Source organism: Microtus oregoni, unplaced genomic scaffold (assembly GCF_018167655.1).
Source record: "Microtus oregoni isolate MIOR12 unplaced genomic scaffold, Mior012 000001F_ref0000356, whole genome shotgun sequence".
In the NCBI taxonomy this organism is placed as follows: Eukaryota; Metazoa; Chordata; class Mammalia; order Rodentia; family Cricetidae; genus Microtus; species Microtus oregoni.
Window position 1 is genome coordinate 74,455,262 of NW_024543060.1, and position 22,525 is coordinate 74,477,786.

Sequence of the window (22,525 nt, forward strand, 5' to 3'; positions counted from 1 at the left end):
CCGCCATGTGGTTGCTGGGAATTGAACTCAGAACCTCTGGAAGAACAGCCAGTGCTCTTAACCTCTGAGCCATCTCTCGAGTCCTAGCTCTAACTTCTTATTGGCTAACTCTTACATCTTAGTTTAACCCATCTCCATTAATCTGTGCATCACCACAAGGTCATGGCCTACCAGCAAAGTTTCATCACATCTCCCGTGGCGGATCCATGGCATCTCTCTGATTCTGCCCTTCTTTCTCCTAGCATTCAGTTCTGTCTCTCCACCTACTTAAGTTCTGCCCTATCAACAGGCCAAGGCAGTTTTTTATTCATTAACCAAGAAAAGCAACACACAGACAGAAGGACCTCCCACACCAAATACCCAAGTTTTTCTCTTCCCGGTACAGTATAGCAGATTGGCTAAATTAATTGACTTTGTTTTGCTTTCTCTTGGGAGGCGTGTCTCTTGGGTCTCAGTTTGGGCCTGCAGTCCTGGAGTCGGGAGTCAGAGTGCTCATGATTCAACTTCTGCAAGAGGAGTTTCAAGCGGGCTCCTTAAGGAGTTGCGTAAGCCCACTTCCTTTCTAGAAGTCCTGCAGACTTCACTTGATTTTATTTCTTTGTTTTGTTTTCTATTTTTGAATGTTTGTTTGTTTCTGTTTCTGGAGGTTTTGTTTGTTTGTTTGTTTGTTTTTAGACAGTATTTCTCTGTGTAGCCCTGGCTGTCCTGAAACTCACTTTATAGACCAGGCTGGCCTCGAACTCACAGAGATCCGCTTGCCTCTGCCCCCCAAGTGCTAGGACTGCCAGTGTACACCACCACTTGGTTTTCAACTAACCTGGTTTCCACACCCACCAGTTGCTTTTTTGTCAGAGATGTATACTGCTGCTTCTAGTTTCATCTCTGCGTGTATGATGTAAGTATGCGTGTGCACACGTAGTCATGTGTTTGAATGTGTGCACACATGTGCCGTAGCTCACACATGTAGAAGTCAAAGGACAACCTCAGGTGTCAGTCCATGCCTTACACCTTGTTTGAGACAGGCTCTCCTCATCATTCATCACTTGGACTCCCTCCTTGCTGGCCCTTGATCTTCCCTTTCTCTTCCTCCACCAGGAACCCTCATTTTCCAGCCGCCACATCTGGCGTCATGAGTTCAGGGGATTCCAACTGAGGTCCTCATGCTTCTTCAGTGCGTTACCCACTGAGCCATCATCCCAACGCTGGGTTCCAGTTCCTGAACTCCCCTTCGGGCGCCTGCAAGACAAAACCCATCAATCATGTTGCCGGTATCTCCTGCTCGGCATTAGAATTCCCCTTGCTCTACTGAAGTCCGCTTTCCATTCTCTCATCATCCAAAACGGTCCTTCCGCCCATCATTTGCCTTTACTGTTCTCGCATTTTTCTTTTGTTTTATGAACAACACTAGAGGAGGCAAAGGTGATGCATGTGATTAATCTGTTATGATTATAGGATCACAGGAAATCCAGTTCACCTACTTCACAGACTTCCAGATCCTTTGAAATCTCCACTGTAAGTCTAGGTCAGCAAACATCCTTCTCCTTACTCACTGAATTATGTCACACATCCGTACTGATTGGTGACAATTCATACTATGACAAAGAGCAAAATCTTTTTATTTCATACACACGTACCACACACACACACACACACACCTATTCACCTCAGAAAGCATGCCAATGCACAGACCAAAGTAGGGATTTCACCCAAAGTCCAACTTGATGAACCAATGAGGTTTTTTTTTAATATTTATTTATTTATTTATTATGCATACAATATTCTGTTTGTGTGTCTGCCTACAGGCCAGAAGAGGGCACCAGACCCCATTACAGATGGTTGTGAGTCACCATGTGGTTGCTGGGAATTGAACTCAGGACCTTTGGAAGAGCAGGCAATGCTCTTAACCTCTGAACCATCTCTCCAGCCCCCGAACCAAAGAGTTTTGAATGGGGTTGTTAACAGGAGTATGAGTCAGGAGTTAGTTACAGGAGCAGGGATAACTCAGAAAAGCAGCTGCATCACCAAACAAGACAAAACAATAGCAAACAAACAAACAAACAAAACCCATCCAAACACTGGTGAAGAGTCAGAAAAGCTGTACCCATGGAGCTAACTCCTTAGCACGTAAGTAGCTCAACAGACCCAGAATCTCTCCCCTCCGCAGCTTCCTCTATTTTAGGGTCAGTAGATGATCAGTGTTAATGTCCCCTTCCCATGCCATTTAATATAACCCCAAGCTCAATGAAGAAGAGCCAGAAGGTCTTTGGTGCTGTACCCTCCCAGACCTCTTAAAGAATAGCGTTTCCTAGACTCCAAGACCCAACCTTGTCAGTGGTGTACTTCTGAGTTCTCATGTGTACTGCCAAGAGTCCTGAAAGGATTGTCCTAGTCACTGTCATCACCCCTGCTCTTGTCACTCATCTAATAATTTCCCAATGCTCGTTCCTTCTTCCCGCCCCACTGATGGACTAACGACTTGTCAAAATTATCAACAAGCTTCATGTTGACAAACCCAGCACTTACATCATCATTTTTTTTTTTTGAATCCTACTTAAGGGGGCTGGAGAGATAGCTCAGCAGCTAAGAGCACTGGCTGCTCTTCCAGAGGACCCAGGTTCAATTCCCAGCACTTACATATCAGCTCACAACTGCCTGTAACTCCAATTCCAGGTGACCCAACATCCTCACACAGACATACATGCAGGCAAAACACCAAGGCACATAAAATAGAGTAAGATTTTTTTTAAAAAAATCCTACTTAAGCCGTTTTTATTATTTAGGATAATGACTTTTTCATTATTTCAATTTTCCTTTTTTATAATCTAGTGGCCAAAAGCATTTTTATTTTCCCACCAAGTTCACCAATGCATCCTCTTGGTCTCTCTTACCCAGTTCTTTGCTGCTGAGCCTTGAGAAACTCGGGTCATTGCAGAGCATAGTTATTGTTCTTGTTCCCGTTTTTCCTCAGGCAATATTGTCCCTAGATGATTCCATGGAATCTCGCGGTTTTAGAAACCACTGCCAAATTAATGCCTTAACGTAACCTTTTCCTCCCTAAATTCCAGGCTTTCGTGTTCCATTTCCCTGGGTGACAATTCCGTGCAGCTGTCCAATCACCCTCTCAACAAGACTATGGCCCAGCAGAACTCTCCATCCGCTTCTCCAGCCGATCCACTCCCCTCCCGTTTCTCCTCCAATATTGATAGAGTTGCCATCAATCCAGTTGTTCAGACCACAAAGGCTTCCTTAGTTCTTGCCTTTCCCTGACCACACAAAGTCATTGCACCATCCTCTCAGCCACTATTGTATTATCATTATTGGGAATAATCTGTGTTTTTTGTGTATCTCCCCTTGCTTGTCGATGTCACCTTTGTGTCTCCAAACACCAGTAATTTCCAATAAACACTAGGTATCCACTAGAAGGTAAATTATTAAGCCGGGCAGTGGTGGCACACGCCTTTAATCCCAGCACTTGGGAGGTAGAGGCAGGCGGATCTCTGTGAGTTGGAGGCCAGCCTGGTCTACAAGAACTAGTTCCAGGACAGGCTCCAAAGCTACAGAGAAACCCTGTCTTGAAAACCAAAAAAAGAAAGAAAGAAAGAAAGAAAGAAGCTCTACAAATCAAATAAGAAAGTATGTCCCATTGTTTGGCAGAGAATCTGTATGAATCCATAGGAAATTGTTTAGACTGTCAAATTATGACATTGTGGAGTTCAGTAACATACAGTTTTCATACTGAGTTATCCATCTATTGTTAGATACTGAGTATATACTGCTGCTATGATAATAGACGTCTACCTCTGAATACAGAAAACCTAGCTTAAGCATCCCACCTCCACTGTGGTATTAAAGATGAGAAGGAAGGGTTGTGGTCAAGAACAGGAACCCAAATATACTCCTCCACATCATGCTCAGGCATTTTCCAGTCATGTGACCGTGCAGAGAGCATTTAAGCTCTTGGTCAAGTTATTTATCCCATAGATTGGGAATATTAAATGAAATTCAGCCTCTGGATTTTGCTATTGATGTAACCACTGAATACACACAAGTCACAACAGACACACACACACATACACACATGTCAAAATGCTTGCCAGTGAAAACCAAATTTCAGTAAAGCTGAAAGAGGGCCCCCCACCTTGTAATTCCTCAGCCAAAAGAAAAAAAATACAGAGGTATAAGAGATAGCTGGAAAAGATGCAGTGTCTTAAGACATACTTTACATAGACAAAAGAAGTCAGTCACGACAAAATGAAAAGACAGCAGGATGGGAGGCAAGAATTCAGTGGCCTATCATAAAGGGAAAATTGTCCAGAACATTGGAAGAAGTATGAGAACTTATTAAGAAAAAAGACAACCATGAATATGAATATTCCATTCAGAGCATTCAAATCAGCAGGAAAAGATGATCGGAAGAAAATGCCAAATTCACCAGAAGGTATCATTTTCCACTTACTGTACTGGCACCGTTCAGGACTAAAAGGCCAACTGTGGTGTCGGAGGAACTGGTAAGTGCTGAGCTGTAACTGATCCAATGATGCTGGGGGAAACCTTGGCAGTATCTGGTGAAGATGTGATTTCCCGCAACACGATATTAGTTTCTAAGCATCTACCCTAGAGAATCCTAGCGTCCCCACAAGGACTCCTGGGTGCGCTTCGTAGCACTGGCAGCAACTGAAAAGGTGGGAAAACTACCTATAATCCACGGTCAAGTGGATTTAGAGGTGACAGTGTTTTTCTCCTAGCACTCAGCAGTCTACAGCAGGAGGATGGTGAGTTTGAGGGTGAGCCCAGACTACATAGCAACACCCTGTTTCAAAGTAGCAAAAGAGAAGTACAACAAATCATTGTTTTGCTGGGCAGTGCTCTGCATGTCTTTAATCCCAGCACTAGAGGAGCAGGAGCAGGAGGATCTCTCTGAGTTCCAGAACAGCCAGGATGCAGAGAAACCCTCTCAGAAAACCAAATAATAATAATAGTAGCAACAAGAATAATAAGTAAATTAAAGTTTCATTTTAACATAATAGGATGGTTTTTATAGCACCTCAGAATTTTAAAAATCAGAAAACAATTGTCTGGCTCGGAGTAGTTGTGTGCACCCTTAAGAGCCCATCATTCTGTAGGCAGTAGTAGGCGGATATCTCTACTTCAAGGGCAAGTTAGTCTACATATAGAGTTCCTGGCCAGCCAGGGATACACAGTGAGACTCTATAGAGAAAAAGAAAAACAAGGTAGTTTTCACGAGCTGGAGTGGTGGCTCAGCAGTTAAGAGGACACACTGTCCTTTCGGGGGCTATAGCTTGGTTCCCAGCACCTCTATCAGGTGGCTCACAACTCTCTGTCATTTGGGCTCCAGGGCGTCTGATGCCCTCTTCTGCGCCCCGAGGGCAACTGCATTCACCTCCATTTATCCACACTCAGTCACACGCGTACGCTTAATTAAAACTAACGGACAGCAAAGGCATTCACTTATGTAAATTTCTAAAACGTACCCATAACAGATGCCGTTGGCAGATCGGTACTTTTGTAACAAAAGTACAAATACATCAAAGTGAGCTTATTAATTACTGCTCAGAACAGATGGAGAGAGAAATACATGAGTGGCAGAGCACGGTGCTTGGGCTTCAGTTTTTCCTGAGTGCTATGCTGGGGAACCAACGTGGAGCCTTGCATACACTAGACAGGGACACCAACACTGCTTCAGCCCAGCCTTGCGATGCTTTCGCACAGTTTCGGGGTTTTACAATGAAAGATATCTAACATGAATGTTATGACCTGTTGAATCTGAGTATGCGCATATAAACTATTATATGATTTTGTGTGTGTGTGTGTGTGTGTGTGTGTGTGTGTGTGTAGTGGGCTCTAACATATAAAAATAGAAATAGAAATGGACTAGAATCTGAAAATTTAAAGAAAAATGTCTGGACTTACAACAATTTTTTCATAAGAAAAGTTTGATTTTAAAAAGATTGCAACCTTGGGGGCTGGAGAAATGGCTCAGTGGTTAAGAGCATTGCCTGCTCTTCCAAAGGTCCTGAGTTCAATTCCCGGCAACCACATGGTGGCCCACAACCATCTGTAATGAGATCTGATGCCCTCTTCTGGCCTGCAGGCATACATGCAGACAGAATATTGTATACATAATAAATAAATAAACAAATATTTAAAAAAAAAAAGATTGCAACCTTAACAAACTTAAATATACCCCAAGTTGTCATGAGGCAACCTTAGCGACCCCCAACACCCCTTGACAAGTAAAATCTCCACATAATCGGATTTCTGTGAGTTCAAGGTCAGCCTTGTCTACAAGAGTTAGTTTCAGGACAGGTTCCAAAGCTACAGAGAAACCCTGTCTCGAAAAACAAAACAAAGCAAAGCAAAATAAATAAATAAATAAAAATAAAAAAATAAGAAAAAAGAAAAGAAAAAATAAAAAAGAAAGAACATAGTGAAGCCATGTGTCCTGGAAATGTTGAAAATGGCTTGTGGCTTGGAACAAAACAAGAGCACAGAAGCCAGACCCGTTCAAAGTCCCTGTCCCCTCTAGCATCCCTGATCCTTCCCCTGATGTCCCCGATCTTGCCACGAATATCTAGAAACAGATCTCAGAGCTGGTTCTTGGCCCTTTGCCTGGACAGGCACAGAGCTGGATGGAACTTCCGGTGTCTTTTTTAGGAGACTCGATTCTCATCCTTCATTTGTGTGCCGATGCCATTGCCGCTGAGGAACTCTTCCACCTTTTCTAAAGCGTTTCCGAAATCTTTTTATTTTTTGAAACGTGACAAAGCATGTTGTTTTTTACAGCCGTGCAAAAGCATCTTTATCAAGGAAAACTGAGCAGATGTCCACACGGAAGGAGCCCCTAAAAACTCCTGGTTGGGCTACTTGCTGAGGGCGCTCCTCACGCTGCCCCAGGCTTCCTATCCTCTCCACAGAGGTTGGGCCCTGGCGACAGTTCTACAAAAGTCCCGTCTACCGCTGCAGAAGCCACCAGCCTCATGAGGGCCCCGTCCCGGCTTCAGCCTTTCAGAGAAACGTTGCCTAAAAAGAGATCAGAGTAGAAGAAAGACACACAGTGTCCTGCCTTTCCACGGGACAGATCTTCACATCTCTGATGGACCCTTAGTAGCAGGTGGGCGGGAAACCTGTTTATAACACGTCAGGACTCATTTTGCTTTTGTGAAATTGGAAATAGTTTTTGGTCCTGAGAACTAGGGCAAATCTTCTCATCCTTGGTGCTACCGAGTGTGATGGAGGCTGCTGAAGGAGTCCGTAGTGTTGCTATGGACCAACCAGCATCTTAAAAGTGTGAGTGGTACCTGCAGTTCCCTTTCAGGGAGTGCTTTCTCTGGCCGGAATCCCAGTGGAATTCTCACTAGCTGCAAGCAGAGATCGTAACTGCCTGGTTATCCTGGAACTCGCTCTGTAGACCAGGTAGGTTGGCCTTGAACTCACAGAGATCCACCTGCCTCTGCCTCCCAGAGTGCTGGGATTAAAAGTGTGTGCCACCACTCAGCTTGAAATTTAAATTTTTTATGCAATAAAAATTTTGATCATATTCTTTTCTTTTCCCAACTCCTCCCATATCCTTCCCATGCCCCTATCCACCCAACTTCATGTTCTCTCTCTCTCTCTCTCTCTCTCTCTCTCTCTCTCTCTCTCTCTCTCACACACACACACACACACACACACACACAAACTGGGGGGGGGTGATTTAAGAAAAGGAAATCAATAAGACAAAAACCAGCAAAAATCCAGAAAGTATACGTACACATAGACACGTAAATAAGGGATCCATTTTGTGTTGGCCATCTACTCCTGGGCTTGCCCCTGAGTGTGGTCCATACACCCAGTGATGTTCCACCGGATAAAGTTTGATTTTCCCATTCTCAGCAGGTGGCAGTCGGAAACACCTTCTTGGTTAGGGATGGAACTTTGTGTCCACTTCCCTCTCTCTGCGCTGGGATTTTGTCAGGTTTGGCCCTGCGCAGGCCCTGGACATGCTGCCACAGTCTGAGTTCATACATGTGGGGCTTTTGCTGTATCTGGAAGACACGGCTTCCTTGGCTCTGGCACCCTCCCTACATTCTGCTTCCTCTCCCTCTCCCCTGAGCCTTGAGAGGAGAAGCTGAACTTTTTGACTCTCTCAGAGCATTTTCTGTGTGCGGGGATGTCTGTGTGCTTGTGTGCATGTGTGTGATGTGTGTGGGGTGTGTGTGTGTGTGTGTGTGCACTTAAGTCTACCCATATAAATGCCAGAAATTGATGTTTGGTGTTTCTCTACTTTTTTGGGGGGTGGGGGCGGGTGACCACAGGTTCTCTTATCGAACCTGGAGTTCACTGTTTCAGCTTCTCTGGTCAGCGAGCCCCAGGCCGTGAGTACTGCAGTTACAGGCGTGCTCTACTCGAATATGGGGGATCAGGACTTGGCTCCTCTTGTTTGTGCAGGAAGCACCACACCTACTAAGCCGTCTCCCCACCCTCTTCCAGGGCACTTTTATCGGTGACCATTCTGATATGACTTCAGAATTTTAGTAACTACATTTTCAAAGCCCCTGAAAGGAGGTCTGTCTCCTTCATCTTCCAACCAAAATTGCTTCGAGTTTTAAGACAATATGCGAGCCACTTGAAGCAAAGGAGTGTGGCCCTTTGCTCAAGGAATTGTCGTACCAAAGTTTGTCTATGACTTGTCAGTGTATTACCGCAACTTAGTGATAAGTCTGATTGGTTGGTCAGGATTCACCAGTCCCTGCAACTTCTGTCTCACACACAATAGAACACAGTTCCCAAGAGCAATGCCTGAGCTGTGGCTTTCCTAAGGTGGGGACAGGGGAACAGAACAATAGGGGAATAACTGACAGTTAACATCAGCTTCTGTTTTGTAAGAATTAAGGCAGGGACTTCCTTATTGCTCTGACTCAGGTAGGCTGAATCTTTGAATCTTCAGGAAAAACTGGTCTGTTTTGGGATCTGCTTCCTGCAAGTCTCTCGGCTCGATTTGGGGGCCATTCAGCACGGATGACAAATGCTTTGATTTGGTTTGACCTGTTCAAAAGCCCCCGGCTCTAGACGCTGCCCTGAGAATTTGTGTTCAAGCCCAGTCGTCATAGGCAAGTAGACACAGAAGTGACAGCTCCACCCTTCCAGAGATGGCGGTTGTGGAAACAAATGTGTAAACAAGAGCAGGTGTGTAAAGAACAGCCAAGTTAAAAGACCTGTAAAGGCAGCGGAGCTGGGGGTTCTCTACAGAAATAAGAACACACAAGAGGTACTTCACTGGGAACGAAAGTCTACCCAGAATTGGGACAATGGTGCCCGTAGAAAGCTGGCATTGAGGATAGGATGAAGCCATAAGCTCCCAGGGCAAGGGCCAGGGATGGGAGAGCTTCCCACCCCCACTAGAAAGCTCCGTTCTGTAGCTTTCCCTCTTGGGCTTTTCTACATATCAATTCTGCCTCAAAAGCCTCTATTTTCGTCAATTCCTTTTCTAAACCGGCTGGGGTTTTGTTTTGTTTTAGGCTTGTTGTTATTGTTGTTTTCTTTTGTTTGCTTTAAGACAGGCTCTCTTTATGTGGTCCTGGCTTTCCTGGAACTCAGTACCTCGACCAGGTTGGCCTTGAATTTACAGAGATCCACCTGCCTCTGCCTCCCAAGGGTGGAAATTAGAGGTGTAACCCACCATGCCCTGCTAAGTCGGCAATTTTTTTTTAAAAAAATGATCTATTTTTATTTTATGTGCATTAGTGTTTTGCATGCATGTATGTCTGTGTAAGGGTGTTAAATCTCCTAGAACTGGAGTTACAGACAGTTGTGAGCTGCCATGTAGGTGCTGGGAATTGAACCTGGTCCTCTGGAAGAACAGTCAGAGCTCTTGACTGCTGAGCCATCTCTCTAGCCCCTTAAACCAGACATTTTTAACGTTAGTTTTGAATGTATAGTGCATGTATGTTGCCTAATATTCAAAGCTACCTGGGGAAAGTGGGGGTAAGGGGATTCCCCTTCTGATGGCTGGTTAGATTTTTCTGTTGTCTCACCTGAGACACCCAGTGAGTCACTTTCCCACGTATTTTCTCAGAGACTCTCAGGATGGGCCCACATGCGCAAACTCAGAATTCATTTGTGTATTTACATAATTTGTGCATAAGTTTTTACAAAAAGAATAGATCAACTATGAACCTTGTTTTTTTTTCGCCTTAGTTTCTATTCTGGGGCTCTTTCATCTTGATTCATTCTGTATTCATGCAATAAGTTCTTTTGTAATACAGCCACATGCCAGATATTCATAGGTAGTGAAGATTCAGTATTGGACAAAATCCTCAAAATGTCTGCTTGCACAGAGAGCTTACATCCCAACAGAGGGGTGCAGGGAAGACAGACAGAAGATAAACTGTTGAAGCCCGACGGTGGTGGCGCACCCCTTTAATCCCAGCACTCAGGAGGCAGAGGCAGATGGCTCTCTGTTATTCTGAGGCCAGCATGGTCTACTGAGCAAGTTCCAGGACAGACTCCAAAGCCACACAGAGAAACCCTGTCTCAAAAATCAAAAAGATAAACTGTGAAATATGTGGACAAATATCAAATGGTGACGAGGGAATTTTAGGGATAAAAATTTCACTTTATTTCTCCAAACAGCTCATTGATTAATTAATGAAGGACCCCGATCAGCAATGCAATTGTCAAGCATCAAAAATAGGAAGGGATGCAATACCCATGTTGCCAGTAGCATGCTAACCTCTCGGCCCTTAACTGGCCCCAAACTGCTCAAATCGAACCTACCAATACTCAAAGTACCCTGTCGAGAAAAATTGCCCCAAGATTGTGCAAAGAATTTCGTTTTCATCCCCCACCCCAATGCCCTAAAAATAATAGATGTTAAACAATCTGTTGAGTGAGTGATTGTTAGGTAATTAGCCTGCCCAGTGTGGTTTTCTATCAGCGAAATGTGGTAACGTCTGTGGAGTAAATGACGGCTTTTAGGCAGTCTGGCATACACATCCACTTTTTTTTTTTTATTTTTTAGTTCATGAATGTGGATAGTTTCAAAATGTCCTATTACTACCAAAATATCATGTTTATAAATTGCTGAAAATTGGATTTACGCTGAAACTCTATCAACCATTATGGTTAAAATTTATCCTATCCTCTGCAATTTCACTTTTTTTTTTCTCCTCTGAAAACATCGCAAAGGCAAGACACACTTCTGAATCTGTTATTTATTAACAGCACACATGCTGAGCTAAGGACATTTCTAATGCCCCAAATCGCTGACTTTCAGATGTTTTGGTCTCTGTTTGACTCGTCTTTGAAGTTTCAGTGGCGGGGTAAAGAACTGCACGCATGTGACATCGTACGCTACACGTGACAGGACAAGACAGAAAAGTTTAATTGTCTGGAAAAGATTATTCCAAACCAGCCTTTGCAGTTTAATTCCCCGACTTGTAGGTGGCTATTATATATGACCCCTCACAAATAAAACGGGTTCATCCTACAAATAATAGTGAATCCTCGGGGGCTGGAGAGATGGCTCAGCTGTTCTTCCCGAGGACCTGGGTTCAAATCCCAGCGCCCTTATGGCAGCTCACAACTGTCTGAAAATCCAGTTCCAGGGGATCTGACACATTCACACCAATACACATAAAATAAAGCTAAATAAACCATAAGAAATTTAAAAAAAGTCAATCCTCTGTTCGATTGGCTGACACTTAATAATCAATAAATGGACTCAATGATTTCAGTTTAGAATTCTACCTTACCTATCCGCAAAGGTGAGTCAGTAGGATTCAACTATTGCCATCTGACTAAAACGAAATGTTTCTCAATACCTGCTCTTTTTCCTTAAAAAACAAGAAAGTGTTCATACTTATTTTCTTCACATCTTCAATGATTTAAGGCGGCAACACCGTCAAGATATGAGAAGATGCAACACAGTGGAGCTTTACGCATGGTGCGTCCTGTTGACGATGGCTGGCCATCAATATTCGCTCCGAGAAAATGCTTACCTTCTCCGTTAAGAAGAACCCGAGAAGCAGAGAAGACCGGAATATCACCAGACCTTAGCAAACACAGGGCTCGCCATCAGCGGCAAACAAGTTTTAGGACAGCTTTGTCTTGACTGGCGTATCACTGTTCTTATTTTGTTTTAGTGTGCGTGCGTGCGTGCGTGCGTGTGTGCGTGTGTGTGCAGGTGCACGTTAATATGAACGTGTGTGGACACCCGAATTCCACTTCAGGTGTTTTTACTTGCCGCTCACGTTAATCACCAAGCCTGGAGCTGGTTAATGTGACTAGACCAGGCCCTGGTGGATAATCCCCAGGGATCCTCCAGGCTCCGCTTCCCAGTGCCGAAATCACAAGTGTCACTACACCTAGCTTTTACAGGAGTATTTAGGATCTGAACTCAGGTCCTTGTACCAACTGAGTCATCCCCCACCCCCAGACTTAGGTTTCAGTTTTGTATTAACATTCTGAATCCTTCTCAAGGGTCAAGCACGTGCTAGGTCTGTAAGTCTGTCCCTGACGCTGTCTCCTAGGCTTTTCGCCCAGCTGCCGCAAAGACTATCTGCAGGGCTGGAGAGATGGCTCAGAGGTTAAGAGCACTGCCTGCTCTTCCAAAGGTCCTGAGTTCAATTCCCGGCAACCACATGGTGGCTCACAACCATTTGTAATGGGGTCTGGTGCCCTCTTCTGGCCTGCGGGCATACACACAGACAGAATATTGTATACATAATAAATAAATATTAAAAAAAAAGACTATCTGCAGATACCGCTTGGTTCTGCTACAGTTCTTTTAGAAATAAATTATAGCCCCGTGATAAGGCCCACGGTGCTTAAAGAAACAAGATGTCCATGTTCCAGTCAACATCCGGCAACAGCTTTCAGAATGAAGCACGAATAATAGGGTTTTGTGTTTGTTTTTGTTTTTCTGGTGTGCATGTGTGTGCGTGTGTGTGTGTGTGTGTGTGTGTGTGTGCTTCTAGATGGATCAGAGGTTACTCTCTCACTTTTTATAAGGCAATGGCCAGTGTTCAGGGTTCCTTCTGGTTGCCGGGTAGAGCTGTGTATTCAGCGTCTGTCTGGTGGTGAAGATTCAGTGAAAGGAAATGGGGAAGTGAGAAAGAAAAGAAGCCATGGCAGTAATTAAAGGCTCAGGCTGAAGAACCCTCACCAACTACAGCAGCAGATTCAGCCATCTGCCAGCTCAGATGGACTGCCTCCTCTCTCTCTCTCTCTCTCTCTCTTTCTCTGTCTCTCTCTCTGTCTCTTTCTCTGTCTCTGTCTCTCTGTCTCTGTCTCTCTCTGTCTCTCTCTCTGTCTCTCTCTCTGTCTCTGTCTCTCTCTCTCGTTTCTTCCTAGCTCATGTTCCATGGTATGCGTTGCACTAAAACTTCAGAAGAAAGATGATCCAAATGACTTTATGGTCACAATTCAGTATCGGTTTCCTCCAGAGGGTGATCCTTAACACAAGTTCCAGCTACTCTATGGGTCAGAGGTATCAACTATTTCTGTGATAAGAAATACATTTTATAAGTTCTCCTATGCATATGGTTTCGATAATGCTTACCTTAACTATATGTTGTGCATTATGGTATTTTTTTTTCTACCATTAATCAATCCTAGACACCTCCATTCCACCATACCCAGTTACAAAATTGACAGTCGTGATGTGCCCAGTGGATTTCCTAACTCTCTGAATTGTGAAACACTTGATCGGTATCTCTCAGACTTGAATATGCACACATATTAGAGCTGAGGGATCCTGTTTAATAGGTAAAGCCTGGGCTGGAGCATCTCAGGGGTAAAGCGCAGATTGAGCAAACATCAGGCCTTGCCCTCCACCCCCAGCAGAAACCAAATAGCCACAATCAAATTGCCACCTCCTTTCTGTCCCTCAGAGTTGATGACATCCCTCTTGTCCAAACCCGATTGTCTTCTCTGAAAACTGTTCCTCTCCCCCAAAGTATGTTAAACCTAAGGTATCGCCATGTGAACAATGCACTACAGAGAAGGAAAAAAAAAAAAACAGTAACAATACTGGCAATGAAGTAGACAAACCACCAACCATGCATAAGATGTCCTCGAGTCTGGGCATGTAGGAAAACCTCGAAAAAGAAGTACTACTTAAAACTGATGAAACTTGTATTGCTATCACTGTGTATCTAGTCAGAATCCCAAGGGTCACACTGGCTGCTCCCCTAAAACTCTCAGATCTTATCTGCTGCCGCCTTATCTCCCAGTTTGAAAATTCTTATCTGTTCTAGCCAGTGTAGACCTTTTGATGTGTAAGTGGCCTTCTACATAAAAGTTAAAAAAAAAATGAGAATGGGCTATAAGAGGTTGAGTCTACAGTAGCCCCCCACACCCCCGTCTCCCCAAACCTTCTACTTCCCTCCCCGTTTAAACTTTTTCCTCCACAGTATATTTCCTCGTGATTTTCATTTTATCTGTGTTCTACTATCCCCTCTCCACATAATGCCCTTTCTACTTCCTTTGTACAAGAAGAGAGACTGAAGCTAGATAGTGCTGATTCCAGAAGCAATGCACCAATAAACAAAACTCTAAGACCTAGGTGTGGGATATCTCTGCAGGAGTTGGTCAGGGAGGCCCCAGATGCCCCCCACAAGCAATACAGGCTCTTACTTGTCCATTAGAATTAAAGAATTGCTGAAGAGAACCCATCCTTAGGTTGTGAGATATAGAGAAAGTGAGGTAGAACTGATCTGGGAACGGCCAACCTGTTGGCTAGTGGTCAAAGTCAAGGAAGGTGCTATATAGGCTTCTGCAGGATAAAAGACACCACTGGGCTTACCTCTCTGTGAACTCTATGAGGTCTGTTCCACGGTAGGGAACCCATGCCTGGAATTGCAAGCCTCTTGAACAACCATGTCTGAGGAGGTTATGAGGCCCAAGTGGGGTAACTAAATTCACAAAGCATCGACCTGTTCTCTAAATATGTATTTTATCAACTAACTACTTCCAAATATGTATGTTGATATGGACAGACAAAAACTGCTCTCAGCTTCCTTCAGACTCAGGGCTATGCAAGATGCTAAGAATAACTGAAAGCTTAAGACTTAGCTGTAAACAAGACGTTTACATTACTGCTTTTAAGGCTCAGGGAACATTACAGACGAGGGAACAAGACACATGTAAGAGTTGGAAGAGAGGGTTAAGGGCTGTGAAATGCCATCTTCTAGTCTTGACAAAACCTTTGCTGTTGTTGGTTGTTTTGGCTCTTTGTTCTTTATTCTTTGGGGGCCCCACCACCCAGCTCCCACATACTCACACATGGAATATTATTCTTTCTTTTATGAATGCCCGGCCTTAGCTTGGCTTGTTTCTTGTCAGCTTTTCTTATCTGTCTATCTTTTGCCTCTAGGCTTTTACCTTTCTCTATTTCTGTATATCTTTTTGTTTCTTCTACTCCATGTCTGGCTGTGTGGCTGGGTGGCTGGCCCCTTCCTTTCTCACTCCTTGCTTCTCCTTCCCAGGTTCCTCCTATTTATTCTCTTTGCCTGCCAGCCCCAGCTATCCTTTCTCCTGCCTTGCTATTGACCATTCAGCTCTTTATCAAGCCAATCAGACATTTTAGACAGGCAGAGTAACACAGCTTCACAGAGTTAAACAAATCCAACATGAAAGAATGCATCATTTAACAATTATTCCCCAGCATAAACAAATGTAACACATCTTAAAATAATATTCTACAACACATTGCAATCATGAACTGATAATCGTGTTTATCTTTCCTCATCTTTGTTTTCTTACCAGGGTTGGGTAACAGACACAGAACTGCATTCTGTAGTGGTTTCTCCTTCTGCCTCTTCTGCCCTGGAAACATCACATATACTTTAAGACTCAACCCAAACATTGATATCCAAATACAGTCTTTCTCTGATGCTCTTCATGTCCACTGCCCAAGGACCAGTGCTGCTCTCTGTACTTGGCCTTTAGCATATTATATCATTGCTAACATTTCTTCACTATGAGCCATACATATATGTTGTCATTCCCTCTGGCATATAGTGTTGAACCTGATACACAAGAAGGCCCTTAGCAAATGTTTGCCAAGTGTATCCGTAAGTCATGGGGATATGAAAAAGAGCCTTAATAAATATAGGAGATGTAAAGGTCATGAACTATATATCACTTCAAGTTTGAAGAGCAAGTCATGGCCAAAGGAGAATCTTGGTCTCTCATGTTCTTCAGACCCAAGTGTAAGTTTAATGGTGAGGTGTAGGGCCCCAGTTCAAGAAGGAATCAGCTAATTGTTCTCTTTGTAAATTGTTCTTTGAATTCATCTAAGGCCAACATAGATCTTTTTTATTTTTCACTGTCCTTTTTTCTGTCTGCTAGTATCTCATAGAGGGCCAGCGTCTTGTAGGTATTAATACACACTGATTTACAAATGTTGAAAAGAGAAATGTACTTTAGAAAATTTCAATTTTTTTTTAATCTGGGGTTTATTTCTTCCAAACTCGAATAAACAGGGAAATCAAGGAAATTCAAACCCAGTCTCTAAAGCAGTGATCCACTGTGTCCTAATGCTATTACAAGATAAATATCGCTGGGTGATAGTGGCCCCTGCCTTTAATGGCACTCTGGAGGCAGAGGCGGGTAGATCTCTGAGTTCAAGGCCAGCCTGGTTTACAGAGAGAGAGTTCTAGGACAGCCAAGGCTGTCTCAGAGAAAAGAACAAAATAAAAAAACAACAACAAAAAAACCTAAGATAAATATCGCTGCAAATGAACACAGTGATATTTAAAAAAACAGCAAGTGAAAGATAGTAATAGGCCTACATTAGAAGGAAGGCAGGGCCAAATTTCTTACTCTTCTGTGATATTACTTTTTGGGTGTAACATAATCCTCTGAGTTTTGAAAGATTGACCAATAAGAGAGCACTGGACATCTGTATAAGAAGTCAAGGATGGACCAGAAAAGACAAATATTTACACGAAACTGTAAAAATTTGTCATTGTATTCTAAAGATGTTTGAGTGTTAACACAATTTCCTATGTATGGACCTAACTGCAGAAAGTTAGGTGAGATGCAGGGAGGTGTGACTGGAAGGAATGGTTTATGCACAACATCTTCCTGCTCTGAAGGACTCCAGGAAATGAAGCCAGCCCCGAGCATCCTCAGCATCAGCATCTGCGAGAGACTCCACAGCACACTAGTTAAGGTATGAATCCTTTTAAGAGTGTAAAGTTTTAACTTACAAATAAATATATTTATACCACATAGAATATTGTTTTGAAGAAAATATATCTACTGCAGAATGACTAAGTAGAGACAGTTGCCATGGGTAACGTTACATACTTATCATGGGGTAGGGGTGGAAATACTTCAAATCGCCTGTCTTAGCAATTTTCAAGAATTCAATCTGCTGTCCTCACACAAGGGATTCAGCCTATCTAGCTGAATTTTGTGTCTTTTGACTAACATCCCATATTTTTGTTGCTGTTGTTTTCAAGAAGGGTCTCACTGAGAAAAATAAAAAATAAATAAATAAATAAAAAGAAGGGTCTCACTATGTAGCGCTGACTGCCCTCGAACTCATTATATAGACCAGGCTGGCCTTGAACTCATGGAGCTCTGCTTGCCTCTGCGCTCCAAGTGCTGGGATTAAAGATGTGCACCACTACAGCTTGACTTACATTTCGACTCCAAGATGATAGGCCCTCAATCAGAATGCTCTTCTGGGATGTCTTTCGAACAGTAAGAAAAGACCAAGCAAGTGTATTTGTTAAGATATACCCAGCACTTGGAGGAGAGATATAAACAGAACATGAACCACAAACAACCAAACTCGATAGTTTTTCAGCATCCAAGAAGTGTTCACCTATAAAGACACAGCAGGAGGTCGGAAAGAAGGATGGACTGGAGGATGGGCTCACAGCCGTCAATCTGATGAACGGAAAGGACAACATCTGTGGTCACAGGCGAGGTGCTTGTCTGGACCTTGAAATGATAGAAATTGATCCACCATCTTGTAACACCTCACTGGCCAAGAATGCGTTTTCCCCAGAGGCTCCAGGGCTTTGAGGCTTTGAAGCCACATGAAGCGTTTCATTGTCTTGTGATTCATAATGCTGGCACAGCAAACATCACATGCAATTAGAGACCGGGGCCTGTTTCCCTACATCAGAGACACGGAGGAGCACGAGGGTAGGTGAACCAGGTGGCTGCCACCCAGAGGTGCCTTCCACAAGCATTTGCTTTCATGACAAAGGAGGCAATCAGTATGGCAGAGTTATAATGCTACTTTTTGATCTTACACAGAATGAGTTCCCACCCAGAACCTAGTTTAGTGTACTTTAAATCTCACTTGTTAAAATAGGCCTAATATTTAGCATTTACTACACTGATCACTGAAAACACCTACCACATGGAAAAAGACAAAACTATGTTTAACAATGTTCATAGAATTTGGGGACTTGAGGGACAGATATTTACTACTTAGGATGAGGCCATTAAGTCTTTTTCACTTCATCGGAGGTACTTGAGCAGTAACGATTACTTACCAACCCGATCTCCTTTTTTCTAATTTATTTGTTGTATGTGCATTGCTGTTTGGCCTGCATGTATGCCTGTGTGAGGGTGTCAGATCCCCTGAACTGGAGTTACAAACAGTTGTGAGCTGGTACGTGGGTGCTGGGAATTGAACTCAGGACCTCTAGAGGAGCAGCCCGAGCTCTAACCACTGAGCCATCTCTCCAGCCCTTACAACTTCATCTTATGACTTCATTTTTGTTCTCTTTAGTAGGGAGAGACTATTTTCTCAAAGACGGGATTAAAAAAAGAAGAGAAATATGACATATTTCTGAGAAGACAAAATGGGCAGAGTTTCCTCATCCTACTGATGATAACCCCAAACCCAATGTCATCTACACAACAAACTAAATAGACTCAGAAAGAGCAGTGGTGGTGGTGGTGGTGGGGAATGGGACGGGTAGACCAGTTGGACTGTGGGACTCAAAGGCTATCAGAGCAGCAAAGTCCGCAAGTTTTCTTCTTGTTTCATGGATCTCAGATTGTAGAGACGTCCATTGGCGCCAACCACACACTTCAAACAAAGAAACAAACAAAAAGACTGCTTTTCCCAACTGCAGGAGCAGGAGAGGAACAGCCTAGAAAGGCGGACACACCTTGGAACGCCTGAAGCACCACAGGGGGGACAAAGTGTCTCTACTCCTATCAGACAAGGAAGAGCCAAATGGAAACTGAAATTCCGTCTTCCTCAGGCTAACCTGCAGCACCTCAGAGTTCCCAACAGCACGGGATAAGAGAAATCTAGGCTGGGGGTTAGGACTTGCTTTTCCCTTTTGGCAGCAGTGAGCTCCCTCCATGCTGGAATCTGGAGGTACCTGCCCCTCCCACTATGGTGGTTTTCCAGAAGGCCTGCTGGGGCGGGGCAAGCTCCTCAGTACTGCCTAGAGAAACAAGACCTAAGAGGAGGACTTACGGCTTTGAATTATTTCCCAGAGGCTGCACCCCACCTGCCAGGTGAGGGCTGGCAGCTGTTGGCTCGCTCTTTCTTTTCTATTCCGATCCGGGTCTTCCTGGTTCTTGGTATGACTGATAATTGTGTTGATGTTGGAGTGAGGGCATTTGGAGTATTGGGTTGTTTTAGCTAGCTTCACTGATACTGTACTAGAAAGATGGGTCATGGCATACAATTCAATGAACTGTTACAGACATATTTGAAACAAACAAACATTGATAGAAACAAAGTTTTGGGGAAAAAAAATAAAAGTTATGAGAAAGAATCAAATGGAAATTTTAGAACAAGGTAAGAGAGAGTCCTTAGATGAACTCATCTTCTAACAGGTGAATGCAAAACACAAAAGAATCAGCCGGGCAGTGGTGGCACATACCTTTCATTCCAGAACTTGGGAGGAAGAGGCAGGCAAACGTCTGTGAGTTCGAGGCCAGCCTGGTCTACAGAAAGTGTGAGTGCCAAGACAGGCTCCAAGCTACACAGGGAAACCCTGTCTAAACATACAAACACACAAAAAACCAAACCAAACAACAAAAAAAGCCAACATGCCTAACCCACAGGCTATACAACCAATTTGAACAAGCAGCCGGGCGGTGGTGGCGCACGCCTTTAATCCCAGCACTCAGGAGGTAGAGGCAGGCGGATCTCTGTGAGTTCGAGGCCAGCCTGGTCTACAAGAGCTAGTTCCAGGACAGGAACCAAAAACTACGGAGAAACCCTGTCTCGAAAAATCCAAAAAACCCAACAACAACAACAACAACAACAACAACAAAACAAGCAATGCTGGCCCACAAAGAAGACGGGCTTCTAAAGTGAATATGCTTCTGATCCCTGCAACGTGCATTGACCATACAGCACACGCCAGCAACCCACGGGGGCAGAGACATACTGTAATAGAACTCGGACACGGCCTGCTTCTCCACCCAATTCCTGATTTGTCGCCTCCTTTTTGTTCTGTTTTACTGTATTTCTGAGTTATGTCGTATTATTTCAACACCCTTTGTTTTTATATATATTCCTCTTCTTGCTTCTATCTAATTTTCTTCCATATTTTTTTCTCTTTTTACGAATATGATTTTGTTTTGGTGCCGGTGCTGCCCCAGTGGTTTGTTCTCCCCTGGGAACTGGGTCCTCAAGAAAAATCCAGTCACTCAGAAAATGCCTGCGAATATCTAGAAAGGAGATGCAAAACAACAGAGGCACAAATCACAATTTTTATGGACATAAAAATATGAAGAATAAGTCAACATGACTTTTCAACAGTTCATGACTCTTCAATATCCAAAACTATAGAATGATTCAAATGTTATAGGAAAACTTTCAACATCTAGATTTAAAAATGATCATTGAGCCGGGCGATGGTGGCGCACGCCTTTAATCCCAGCACTCGGGAGGCAGAGGCAGGCGGATCTCTGTGAGTTCGAGACCAGCCTGGTCTACAGAGCTAGTTCCAGGACGAGCTCCAAAGCCACAGAGAAACCCTGTCTCGAAAAACCAAAAAAAAAAAAAAAAAAAAAAAAAATGATCATTGACCTTAATTAAGATGAATTAAATAAAGAAGTCAATGCAAGACTTGGATGAGAAGTTCAATGTATTTTAGGTGAAAAAAAATCACACATACACACAAGTGAAACAAAAACTCAACAGGCAGACAAAAACAATGTGAGGGAACGAAGACAAGGGCCACGAATTCTTCATGTAGTAATAGGGAAAAGACATACGACTAGTCCATTCGTGACTTCTGGCTCACATTTAAGAGACTGAACCTGCAAATGCAGATCTGTTACAGAGGAGGGAACTAACATACAGGGTAAAGGCACAGAAAATACACTCAATGAAATTACAGTACAGAACTCTGTGACTCGAACTAACGGGCAACCAAGTGCAAGAGGCATTTAGAGCACAAGGCAGGCAAGACCAGAGAAGTCCCTTTTATGCATCATCTGACGCTAAATGCCGACAGAGAAGAGCAACAGAGGAAGCAGGCTGCATCAGAAGCGCCGAGATACCTCCAAAGGGATTTACCATCATAGAAGTAGAGGTCATTCCAAGAATACAGGAGGTCACAGACAGAGCCGTGCACTTTAAGACCAGAAGGAAAAGAATTATTAATGAAGATTAATATATGCAGCATTCATCTTCAAAACTAAAGGAGAAATAAAGACCTTCCATGTGAAGTGTAGAGTAGAACAATCATGTGTGCTGTGCAATGTAACTGTGCACACATGGGATAAGCAAATGTAAAAAGTACACGTAAGTTCATATCTACGGTTAACTCCTCTAGTCCCAGCCTTTCGTTTTTATCAGTTAAGAGACAGAGACAGAGACCCACACGGGAGCTCCGGACAGAAATCTCAAGGTCCAAATCAGGAGCAGAAGGAGACGGAGCACGAGCAAGGAACTCAGGACCACGAGGGGTGCACCCACACACTAAGACAATGGGGATGTTCTATTGGGATCTCACCAAGGCCAGCTGGCCTAGGTCTGAAAAAGCATGGGATAAATCCGGACTAGCTGAACATAGCGGACAATGAGGAATACTGAGAATTCAAGAACAATTGCAGTGGGTTTTTGATCCTACTGCACGTACTGGCTTTGTGGGAGCCTAGGCAGTTTGAATGCTCACCTTACGAGACCTGGATAGAGGTGGGCAGTCCTTGGGCTTCCCACAGGTCAGGGAACCCTGATTGCTCTTCGAGCAGATGAGGGAGGGGGACTTGATCGGGGGAGGGGGAGGGAAATGGGTAGCGGTTGTGGGGACGAGGCAGAAATCCTTAATAAATAAATAAATTAAAAAAAAAAGAGAGACAAAGAAAGAGGGAAACTGTGACCTATGGAAGAGGCTGAGGTCGTTGGCAGTGGTTCAAGAACAGAGCAAGCACACTTTATCCCCAGGCCCCCGGGCTCTTTCTTTTCACTACTAGTCACAGTGTCTTATATTTTTATTGATTTCCCAAGATTTTCAGCTTGTAAGTGTCTCCTTAAGCATTTAGTGATTTGCCAAGCAACGCTGGCTGTTGTCCGTTG

General features: G+C 43.7%; 1 long non-coding RNA gene across 2 annotated transcripts in view; it reads right to left on the reverse strand.

Moving 5' to 3' along the window:
- Positions 1-22,525, reverse strand: part of LOC121462684 — a 29,417-nt gene that overhangs the window by 3,130 nt on the left and 3,762 nt on the right. The window contains exon 2 of one of the 2 annotated variants that reach the window (XR_005976357.1): positions 15,766-15,828. This is a non-coding gene — a long non-coding RNA (uncharacterized LOC121462684). Of the gene's footprint in view, positions 1-6,763; positions 7,042-15,765; positions 15,829-22,525 lie in introns of those variants that run through there. The other variant, XR_005976358.1, reaches the window with a different exon arrangement.